We start from the raw sequence: 12,662 nt of genomic DNA on the forward strand, positions 1-12,662 counted from the left end.
GGTGGTTGTAACTATGCTAGCACTTTCCGTGCCGATAGTTATTTTTTTACCAAATTTGCCCGTCATCTTTTGCTATTGACCCCTAACTGACCTCTAGAGGTCACACTTTTGAGCTTTTAGGAATATAAGACTTTTTGGCCGTCTTTAACTGGGGAATTGCATGAAATAGTTTCAAAATTGGAAATTACAATTGGTTTTTGGTTTAGGGTTGAGTTCAATTATTTATTCAACACGTGATTTTTGACAGGGATTGATTGCAGCTAATTAATTTTATAGCGGAAATAGAGGTATAAGAACTTTTCAGAACAACGTTCATTGTTTACTAAGCAAACACTGATTGACATGTCAAGTGCAAATAAGAGATAAAGTGGAGTGGATTTGTTTACATAAGATTCCAAAGGTCGTGTACTTAAGATAAGGAGGAAGTTGAACAATGGTTGGTAGCAGTTGAAGGACAAAGCATAATTTGCTATTGGAGATTTCAAGTGTAAGTTGCAATGTTTACTTAAGAGACTAAGGTTTGTTTGCTTAAGATAAGAGCGTATTGGTTGAGTATAAATTGAAGTGACACAAAAATTTAGAGAGAGGCAGAGAGAGAGAGAGAAGCAGACTTTGGAGATTTTGGGAGAACTTCAGAAGTTTGGTTTCGAACAAGCGAGAGAAAGTAGTTGGTTTAGTGGGACTAAACCAGTGGTAATATAGTGAGCTACACTCCCCGGGGGGGTGAGGTCCCCCATGTATTAAGATAGGGTATAGCGTATTTTTCGGGATTTGGGTCCTCCCTAACGTATTAAGATAGGGACTGAATGAGCATGTATTAAGATTAGGTATAGCGGCGTTAATGTATTAAGATTGGGTATAGCCGCCATGTATTAGGATTAGTTATAGCCGGCGACATGTATTAGGATTATGCGCCGACATGTATTAGGATTAGTAATAGCCGCCGACATGTATTGAGATTAGTAATAGCCGCCGACATGTATTAAGATTAGTAATAGCTGCCGACATGTATTGAGATTAGTAATAGCCGCCGACATGTATTAAGATTAGTAATAGCCGCTGCCATGTATTAAGAGTAGTATAGTCGGTGCAAATGTGGGGGGTAGGTTCGGAGACGCTCCTGATAGGCTGAAATTTTGAGGGGAAAAAATCAATGTTTGTGTAGTTATTAAGTGTTTACTTGAGAACAATAGAATCGGCGTGGGTAATTAATTGCTGTAATTATGTGAGGGGTAATTATGTGACAGGTTGAATTTTGTTTACAACTTTTATGTTATTAAATTGTGAAATTAATTGGTGGGGGTTTTCAATTACCCTAGTTATCTGAGGGGTAATTATGTGACATGTTGAATTTTTGTTTACAAATTTTAGGTCAATTGCAAAGATTGTTCCCCTAATTGTTTGAATCAATTGTGTAACAAATGTCTTTTGCGCGCTCATTAATTGGAAAAAGTCAAGATAGCAAGAGGTAGTTTTGATCTACCGTCCTCTGGGTTATGGGCCCAGCGCGCTCCCACTGCGCCATCTTGCTAATTACATGCATATATGCATTATTTTTTGTACATTATTTGAAAAAAGATGTTAAATAAAAGAAAAAAATGAATTAAAATAGTATAAAATGACAGACACAGTACAAATTATGAGCATCAAAATACAAAATTACTCAATCATTTACAATAAATTGTATAAAATTCAATGAACATCAAGGTACACTTAGCCGAGTGGTTAATAAAGTTCGATAAAAAAGTTTAGAAAACTCACGAGAAACAGTTACGAGAAACATATACTATCGACTTTATTAACTTCAGCTTACTAAATACCAAAATGAACACTACTACATATAGTTACTTATAAAATTTAACACGTGTACATCATGAATATTGTTCAAGTTGGTTTGGAAAAACTTAAATAGTTGAAATGCTGCAAAAATTGCGTAGAATCCACACAAATTTTGCATCTTCTGAAGTGGTCGATGTATTATTTTTTGGTACTTTTTACCTAAAAATTTGTAATGTGTTACTGATCGAGCCAGAGAATCCGCATAATAGTAACTTCTGTTGAGTCGAGCAATCAATATCCAATGTTCACCGACTTCTTTACTCGAAGCAGTGTTAATGATTGCAAAGCTGAATTTGGGTAAATTTGGAATGAAATCTGCTGGAAACGATCCAATGTATTTGAATTTTAGCTCAGGAATACGTTCAATAATTTGTTGAAGAGATTGATTATCCATGACAAATAATCTTCTGTTTCAATTCGCAAGCTCTGTTTGAACAGGGATTTCTCACATTACAATCAAGTTGAAATGATTCGTTCTTGTCAATAAAGCAACAATCTTTAGATTGGGGAATTTTACGTATCAGACCTCCTGTAGATTCACTTACTCTGTCTTCACTATTACCTGTGACATCGGGATGAAAGATAATAATGATGATTAAAAGTCCCAGGAATACTGCACAAATAAGGTATACATATAAGTTTGGAGTAGGTCTACCCCAATTTTCATCCATTCCCTATCTTGATATTATAGTGTGGAAAGGGTTGCAACTGGGCGATGAAAGTACATATCCAACAAATGTTCCAACGCAGAAGGCAATAATATAAAAACCATAAAAAATTGAGAAGAAAATTAAAAAATCTTGATTAATGCAGAGTTCTTCAGACATTCTTAGCAACTGTTCCAAACTGATCAATTTTAACTGTTGAGATTCGTTCTCCGAGAACAATTAACTCGGTAACATTGGTTAGCGGACGTTCAAAGAACATTTCTAAACGAAGACTTTCCCCACTGAGTTCAGGATAATGAACATTTTCACCAGCATCTTGGAGTGATGTGAGATCGAATACAAGCACATAATGATCTGTGAAGAAATCATTCGGTAACGCAGGAATTTCTTCGTTGAAGTTCATTGCCTTCATTGTTGTAACATAAGCTCTACAATTGTTGGTTGTATCAATTGAGACAACAGCTCTCCCCCCTCGAACAATTCTCAGCTCCCGCAGTCCAAACTTTCGATAATGAAAAGGATTTTCTTGAAAATGTCCGGTGAATGCTGAATTAGTGTTCATTGCTATTGCAATTTGTCTGATTGGGGCATTATTGAAAACATTTTCCTGAATAAATTGATTTTGTCCAGAAGGAATAATAAATGTTCGCTCAATTGTCTCCATAAAATTATAGCAAGCTGGTTGATGTGTTAGTTGATACTTGATTGTCTGGTGATAGACCTCATTAACGACAACACGTCTCGTAAAAAGTGAACAGTCAAGAACTCTAAGGGAAACATGTGGATTGTAGGAAATCATGTAAAAATTTGGTCTCGCTCGAATCAATTTGAGTCTAATTTTTGTATTTGGAAGTAATAATTTTTCACATTGAAATAAGTCGATTGCAAGTTTACCATATAAGGTAACCCCATCTTTCAACAAAAGCTCTTCTTCCCTATCTATGAACGGACTTTTTTCATAATCACTAGGATCTTTCTCAAATTCGTATCCATGACAAGCCAAAATTCCTTCATTATTCATTGTAGAGGCATTGAATTCATTGGATATCAGAGCTTTGTGGCCATAGAGTCCGTTAGAGTTGTACACTTGTTGATTGTTTAAATACACTTCGCAGTTGGAGAAAAGAGAGTGTAACAAGTTGTTGACATGAGTCAAATATTGTAAATCATCATCAGTGAAAGTCATACCCATATCTGGTTTTCCATGCTCCTATTTTTTCATGAAATCGTCAAATAATCTTCCCTTTTGTAATCCAACTTTAATTTGTAAATGAATATCTCTCATATCGAGATAAATACTTCTATCTGTTTCAAATTCAAATTCAATGCTGCTTTCATCCAATGAAGTGCTGGGATAAACTTCTTGAATATGGGATGATTCAATTGGTTCCAAAACCGGAATTTTGTCAAAAGTCTCCAAGCAAGAATTTGTAAAGTGTCCATAACGGAAATTACTGTCATTTGTTGATCTGGTATTCATTTTAGTTTGGTAAAAATATCCCTCCTAGTTCGACGACGTCGACTGATTTTTGGCGAGCGTTTTCGAATAATACGTCGTTTTCTAGGTTTTCCTCCTCCTAGTTGTTTACGTAAAGTTTTCTTTCCAACATCTGTGGCTGCAGATTTGAACTTTTTCCTTCCAGCTAATACATTTCCGATTTCTGGCGCAGCTAATTCAATCAAGTCAGCACCAACTCTTTTAGCTGCTGGTACAACATATCGTCTCAAAAAAGGAATTGCAGTTCTCCCAATTGTTTGTGCTAAAGCTCCAAATCCTCTTCCCCTTTGTCTTGAATAACCACGAAAATACGGTAAATCACTGTCTTTAACCATTTTTTGTAAACTTAATTTTAAAAATGATTGTCTGAAGCTCTTCTGAACATCAATACAGCTCTTGTTACACCTACTGAATTGAAGGGAACTTTTTCACCGTATGAGTCGCGGAGCTCAAGTTTAATGCTGTGGAAAGAATTTTTAAGAATTTTTTTAAATTGTAGATTTGGGAAGTTTTGATAATTCATATATTGTCCAGTAGATATTATGTCTCCATTCTTAATTTTAGAAATAAACGGAATACATCTCAAAAGCGCCGCTTTTGTATCACCTACAATATTGTGTTCAACAATATCGCTGTATATCATGAGAGTATGAATTCGAACAATATCATAGGGAAATTTAGGAAAATGTGGTCCAGCACCACTCATTAAAACACCCATTTCGTAAACAGCTTCCTCACACCCAAATACGTGACAGAGATCAGTACTGAAGATAACTAGTAACGAGTTTTCATTAGGAAGGCTTAGGGATATTCGCTGTGTAATTCTGTTGACTTTTAATTTGATTGGGGTTTTCTCATACTTTTCTCTTTCCTGAATTTGTTTGTTCATTTCGTTCACAATATCAGATATTGATGGATATAGTCCTGCATCAATTGTATAATAATCGGAAGGTTTTGTATCTGGAGTTGCAGCATCTAGATAGAAAAATTTTCCATCTGTAATATTCTGGTACAAAGATGGATATGATAGTTCGGTTATTGCCACCTCCCATTCTCCTTCAAGGTTAATCTGTTCGGGAAGGAAATTGGTAAAAGAACTCAATGTATTATTTGGATAACAATCAAAGGATGCGTTGGAAACCAGCTCTACCGTAAAAGAGTTCATCACTAAATGATACACTTTGAGAGCTCTTGTTCATAAAATTTTCCTAGTATTTCATCACCCTGCTCTCCCTTGAGGTTGTATGTTGGAGGTTTGTACGTAGCAATCTTAACAATTTCAAAGATTTCACTCGTGAACTGTGACTTGTATCCTTTTCTAAAAGGAATATCGTATTTCGAAATTCGTACTTTATCCCCTACTTTAAACCGAGGTTTTTTGTATTGTCTGATCGGATTTTTGTAAAAAAAATTGATAAAAAGTCTTTGTTTTTTACCTCTTTTGGAGCTTTACCTGTAGATCTATTTACTCTACTATTCATTGTATTTAGGAAAGATCCCATTTTTACAAGGTACTTATGCCCGTTTTCTTCCATGAAGCGATAAATAATGTTTTTCAAAGATCTGATAGCTCTCTCAGCTACGGCAGCTTTTGTTTCACTTCTCGTTGAATAAATTTTAATTTTCTTTTCTCCACAAAATTTCCGAAATTCGCCACCAAACTCTGTTCCTTGATCAACCCATACTTTTTGTGGGATGTTGTTTTTTCGTAGCATTTTTTTGAAAGCTGCTACAGCATCTGTAGAATACTTTGATTTCATTGGTTGAACACGGACAAAACGAGAAAATACATCAACGCAGATTAATAGATACTTTACTTCGTTATTAAACTCTGACAATTTGTCCATAAAAGCTAAATCAAGACACCAAATTTCATTTATCCGCTTTGCAAATGCAGGTAATCGTCTAAAATGTCGATTTGCTTGACGGTATTTTGTATAGGAATTTTTAGTGTGGAGAAAGGAAATAACCTTGCCTCTTGATAAACCGCTCGCTTTTTGAAGATTTCTAACCGATCCAAATGCAGCTTTTCCTTCTTTGTATAATCGTTGAAGTTTCGCTTTTTCAGATTTTGAAAGGGATCCAACTCCCTCTGTCTTTGCTTTTGGCATCCTTGTTTACAATTTTGCTCGGACTTATCCCTGTAGCATCAAGTATTGTGTAATATATATCAGGAAATGCAATATTTTTTCTCTTCAATGCGTAAATAAAATCGGTAAATGCTACATTTGTATCTCTTCCATCCAGTAAAATGGAGTCACTGAGGGACAGCTTGATTCGAGGACATTTGAGTATTTGATCTACAACTGACTCGTTTTTGAATGATTTTGTGTTAGTGGTGATGTCCTTGTGAAGAGAATCTAAGTTTTGTGGAACGAAGTTAACTTTTTCCTCACTCTCGTCCAATTTATACACATGTAATTTGAATTTTTGTTCGTAAAGCTGTTGAGGAATCAAAACAAACTGTTCCATTTCAAGAAAGACGGTTAATGATAGACGGAGTTAGAATTGATATAAGTTCTATTCCTTTCCTTGAACTTAAAATTGCTCTCCTTTTATTTATTCCAGTTCTTTTTAGAATAAGCTGATGAATTTCGTCTTGATACTTTTTTACGTCTCGTTTTTGAATATCTTGCAGTTCTCCTCTGAGCATGTTTACGATGCACTCGTTTAGGAACTGAATAAATTCTTTCGGACAATTTTTTAGGTAAGTTCTTTTGAAGTTCCGGGAATAACTTTGGAACGTTGTCAGAGTAGAGAGATGTTGTGTGCTCATCACTCAAAAATGTGGTCTGCTGTTTATGTTGTGGAAGGAAAAAAAATTGAAGGAATCGATCCACTATTTGTACAAAATCGAAGAGAGTCGACTGTTTTGGGAGTTAAATCAATAAGTAAATGACCATAAGGAATAGAAGTTGCTTTGGTATACCAATCTTTTAATTGTGAACCTAATCCCAACTGTTGGCTCAGAGTGTTTATTTGCAGTACATCTCTAGGAGATTTGAACAAGACGATATGAGTATTTTGTAACTCTATATCTCTTCCTAATCTACTCTGATGAAATAAATTGTGTTTGATGTATATTGTGCTGAGTCCTTTATGTCTTCCAGCTGTTGCAATTTTAACGAAATCTTTAGAGCTGGAAATCTCCTCACAAGAGTCGTCAAAAATTAACAGATACTTTGTTCCGTTATTTGGGAGGTTTTGAATAAACTCAAAGTCAACTCCTTCTATGAACTCAATATTTTTAACATCTTTAGACATTAAACCATAAAGAGATTGATAATGTTGATAGAAGTAGTAAATTTTGTCGAACTCTGGTTGAAAAGTTCCAATTGTTAACCATTCATGTATAAGATGAGATTTCCCAGATCCGCTTGGACCAACCAATGAAATAAAAATTCGTTCTTTTGTGGAAATTATCTTGTTCATAATTTAGGTGAAGGTAAAATATAACCAACTGTACTAGAAAGGATTGCAATCCAAACTGTTGTTTCTTCACACGTTGTAGCCAATGTTATTCGTACTATACAACAGACCAGAATTACGAGTATAACAAAAAATTGGGACAGAAAAATGACTAGAGACCTATTACAAGTCTGTCCAAAACATTTCCATGATTGTCGTTCCTGATTATTATCATCAAAGACAAAATTACCCAAATTTAATCCTTTATCTGTATGCTCAGTCATTTAAACGTAATCATTGAGACGATAGAGAAAATGTTTCAACTGAATTGTGATGTAAATAAATAAAAAAATGAGATAAGCTTCTAAACATAAAAAAGAAACAAACAACAGCGACAGCCAAAACTCTGTCTCTTCACAGGAATTAATAACAGAAAGCATAAAAAAGGAGAATAAATTCAAAATTAAGAAAAACGACAGAATTGAAATGAAGAATAACTGTGTAACGCTAGGACAAAATTTGTTCAACTTTCTCATTTTTGAAGCAACTTTTCTATGTTTTGTCGGCAAAAAAAAAATGATTTTAAAAATTAATTAAAAGACAATATGATACATTACAATCAAAGTATATAAAAATTTTTACAAATATTAAATTTTGTCAAAACAATTAAGAACCCAAGTTCCATAAGCATAAGCTTTCTTCTCTGCACAGTGCAATGTTTTCTTGTGTCGGTAGGGGTAGTTACTACATTCCCAGATTGTATCTTCGTTGGAAATCAACTTAGAGGCTTTTGGACATCCAAAATCGTCCAAATTTTCCACATCCTTACACAAATAATTGGATAGGATTTTACATTTCTCCAATCCTTTGGCAAAGTATTCGGTTGTAGGAGAACAATGTTGATGAATTATGGTTGGAAGATCTGAGTAATCAACTTTTCCATTATTCCAGTTTATTCCATGTAAATTCTTTGTGTTCCACTTTGCTTGAAATGTTGGCTTGTAGTCATTCGGTGGGAGGAATGTATATCCTAACACAATTCCGTCCTTGAAAATTCCCAGCTCCTTGACAACTGTTCCCTCCAAGCACTCAATATCAAACACAACGAGAGTCATCCTCTTTTTAGCTGAGATAATTGACAAATGATTAACAATCTAGTATTTTAAAAATATGAGGATGACAAACTTTGATGTAGAGACAAAAGAATAATCCAGTTATATGACCTAGAAGACAGGAGCTGGGTAATTGCGGCAGCATGTAACAATAACCTGGTCCTTCGTCTGTTGTTGTTTTCACAGCTCCAGCAGAATCATGTAAAATTGCATGTAGACGAAAAATTTTTGATCTAGCTAAGAAAAAGTCCAAAAGAGAGTTTCCATATCCAATTCTTCCTCCGTGAGGAAACTTTTGATCAATTTCGTCCAAATCGACATTTCGGTACCAAATTTTACACGCTGCGAGAAAACAGTTTTTACGTTTTTCGTTCGTAGGGAACATTGAAAGTATGCTTCCGTAACAATTGAAAATGTTTACCAGAGTAACAATAATCATTAACTCTGAGTTGTTTCGTCCAAAATAATGCAAGTCTTTTTGTAATTTTCTATATAGGAAAGAAGTGTTGGTAGATGATCTACTAGATTTTTATACTCCTCTTTTTTCAAATCAATCTTTGTAAGAAAACTCCACTGATATCCGTTCCAGCGATGTTGAGAAATGGAAATTTCTTGTTTGTCAGAACGATATGTTAGAGTTGTTCTGCGCAGCCCATTATGAATAACCCACTTGAATTCAGAAATTTGGGTCTCTACGTCTAAATTATCCAAATTGGGAAAATTTTGCGCTTCAAGAACTGTATATGAATACCTTTTAAGCTCGTGATGTAACCTGACGTGAAAAACTTTTGATTTATCTCTGAGACTTAAGAAAATGTTTCTAGAGCATCCAATATCCCAACTCATTCTAAGGAGAAAAAAGTTTCAAATGAAAAAATGTTTACTGAAAGTCAAATACATATAATCACCAAATATTCATCATTCAATATAAAAAACATCATAATATTGCGCAGCAGTAGTTATTGAAATGTACATTGTTCAATTTTAGAGAAGTCTTTAAGATTTTCAATGAGTTCCTTGAATTCTTCCATTTTATAGCTGACGTAAGTCACTTGCTTGAACTCATTGCTCTCTTTGCGACAAAATAGTCGGATCTGGACATAAACTGAAGCTGGATTGTCCTGAACGTACTGTATAAAGGTAACGTAGAGTCTTCGATTTTTTCCAATGCTGATCTCTCTTGCTTTGTGACATTGTTGCAGCACGTCTTCCATTTTTGGGTTCTTCTCAAATTGAGCTGGATTTTCTCGAATTTCCCAGTCTCCATTCAGCAGATAGCTCTTCAGAAGACAAAATTTCTTGAATTCGTAATCTCCAATTCTCAGTTGTTGGTACTTTTCAAATGTTCCACATTTATCTTTTTTAAAGACTTGAAAAGTTGGTTCCGAGTAATTTTGTCCATTTCTAAATATTTGGGACACAGTAAATCTCCCAAATCTGTTTGGATGAGAACCAAAGTCAATATAAAATGGGACGGAATCAGTACCCAATTTAGGTTGTGAATCTGTAAACATTGATGGAGCGCTCGAGTAACAAGGAGATACTTTGGAGAGAGACATTTACGTAACTTGAGTAAGCTGCGAGAAGTTGATTAAATGATTTGCTTAAAAAATTAAGGGCCTCTACAACGCAGAATTTCCTTTTATGCTAATGACATCATTGTTTTCGCACAATTTCCTAAAAAGGAAGAGAAAAATGTGTCTATTTAGAATTCTTCCTTAAAAGGATTTCTAATCAGAAATTTTCAATAAAGAAAACTTTTGAATCATTATAGAAAAAGAGTCTTTGTGTTTAGCACGTCTGTGTTGCATTAGAGAGAAGTAGTGACGAAAATATTTTGAACAAGTAAAACATCGAAATTTATTAATCCGCTGTTTCTTGAATTGATTCATAGTTCAAATGAGATTTTAAATTGCACATAACAATTTCATTAGTTTCCTTATTTGGAATTTGAATTCCTTTATAATTTATAAGTTGATTTCCTTATTTGGAATTTGGTTTTATTTATAATAAATAAATTAGTTTCCTTATTTGGAATTTAAGTTCAAATAAGGAAATCAATTTCTTTAGAACTAAATAATATTACAGAATGGCAGCAGTTATGTGTCAGGTTTCACCACACTTTTACAAAAAATTCTGTGAAAAGGCGTTGTTTATATCTGTATCTGTCAAAGATTATAGACCATATATTCTTACAAGTGAATATGTTGTTGCTTCACACAACAGTTTCTGTCCCCTGAAAACCTGTCGATATCACATTGTTCTCATTTCTTTCTCCATCGGAGACTTGCTTCAAAAACTGGAAGATCTCTCCTATTTATATCAGACAGTTGATTGTTTATATACATTATATAAACATCAATTTTTTGGCAATATTTTGGAAGAATCGGGACTTGTCTTTACTCAGTTAGACAGAGCAGTACAACACAATTATGAGAACAAATATGTTGAGAAGTTACCTAGTGTGTCTAAAAAAAGATTGAGTAGAAAGAAGTTCAAGAGACATCTACTGCGCGCTGAACAAAGAAATGTAAGCACACAAACAATGGGATCTTCTTTTCTGGACAGAATTCAATCTCTTAAAAACTCAAAATATGAGGATGAATTGATAAAAATTGTTGACTGTTTGTTAGACGGCCATGGCTTAATTGATAATTCTCTGTTATATCTTGAAATTAGAAAGTAATAAATTTGTAATTGCATCACAATTATTTACATAGTATCAGTTTTATGTTTGGTTTAAAAATCAAGAAAATTCAATTTCTCTTTTTTTACAATCTTTTTCTTAAATGTTTAAATTGATTCCTCTAATCTGTTAAATGTCAAGTTTTGTAACAAATTATTCTTTTAAAAGTCGAGTTTTCTCACAAAAATTTTTGTTAACTGTTGGGTTTTGGAACAATTTATTTTAATAAAAGTCGAGTTTTCTCAACGAAATTTTTGTTAAATGTCGAGTTTTCATTCAATCTTTTTGTTTAAATATCAAAAAACAGTTTCCAATTGGATACAATAAAGCGCAAATTTTTTCCTGATTTTCACCAGTTTACGGTATAATTTAACGCAAAAAAGGAAGAGATTTTTAATTTGTAAAATGACAAGTTTTCTTTTTCTATAACAACTTAAAAATCGAGTTTTCATACAGGTTTTTTTCTTAGAAATCAAATTTCTGCTCAGTTTTTTTTCTTAAATATCAAATTTTTGATCAAAAACTTTTGTTAAATGTCGAGTTTTGATAATGCTATTTCCGTTAAATATCAAGTTTTGTAACAAAGTTTCAAAATTCAAAATTTTGTTCGATTATATCCTTGTGAACTGGTTTAGAAAAGAAAGCTCACATGAGAAAAATTATATTATAAAGAATGTTTAAATACATCACCAGGAAAATGTATAAATCAACATACAACTTTTCCGTTAAGAACGATTACAAATGAAGCCGCAAAATTGTACCAACTCGAATCTATTCAAACAGAGTTCTCACAACATACTCTGGTAAGTTTTGAATCTCATTCCCAAAACGTCTAGAACGTTCAAATATTACTGGAGGATCAGTTGGTTGAACGCTGATTGAAGTTGTTGAATTTTCATCAGTCAGCAAAATTGGATTGTGCGCCGTTCCATCCTCTATGGAAGGTGTTGTCATTGATGGAGTAGTCGACATATCAGTAGAACCATAGTACTGTGCCGGATCAAAGTTCTGCTGTTCATTTGCTGTCCAAGTGCTAGTATCAACACTTAGCTCGCTCCCATCAAAGCTTGACACAGTTTGAAGCAAATTCCCTGACTCCTCCACTGAACTCAAAACTTGATTTACATCCGGGCTAGAGAACCAAGAGTTGGGAATTTGCCCTTCTTCCCAAGGGAAAGTATATTGAATGTTGCCAGCGACGTAGGTAGGTGGAAATTCTGTCCCAGCAACGTGGGGAGAGTGGTGCCCACTAATAACAGCAACCTCGTGTCCCATCGCTTGAGTTCCAAGCTGATTCTCCGTAATTGGAACCTGACCCTGATGATAGGTGTGTCGAACTGTTGTCGCTGGTGTTCAATAATATGCCACACAGTGATGGGTAAAGTCATTACAGTCTCATATAATCCGTTTGATAAGTCTTTAATACTTATCCGAGCAGTCTCCTCAGTGAA

General features: G+C 34.2%; 1 protein-coding gene and 1 non-coding gene across 2 annotated transcripts in view; both read right to left on the reverse strand.

Moving 5' to 3' along the window:
• The window catches only part of LOC142340884 (phospholipid scramblase 2-like), a 102,113-nt gene that overhangs the window by 21,241 nt on the left and 68,210 nt on the right, over window positions 1-12,662 (reverse strand). The gene's annotated exons all lie outside the window — the stretch shown is intronic.
• Trnam-cau (transfer RNA methionine (anticodon CAU)) lies at window positions 1,460-1,531 on the reverse strand. The gene has a single exon. It is a non-coding gene; the product is annotated as a tRNA-Met (tRNA).

Source organism: Convolutriloba macropyga, chromosome 6, assembly GCF_964194025.1.
Source record: "Convolutriloba macropyga chromosome 6, txConMacr16.3, whole genome shotgun sequence".
Classification (NCBI taxonomy): Eukaryota; Metazoa; Xenacoelomorpha; order Acoela; family Convolutidae; genus Convolutriloba; species Convolutriloba macropyga.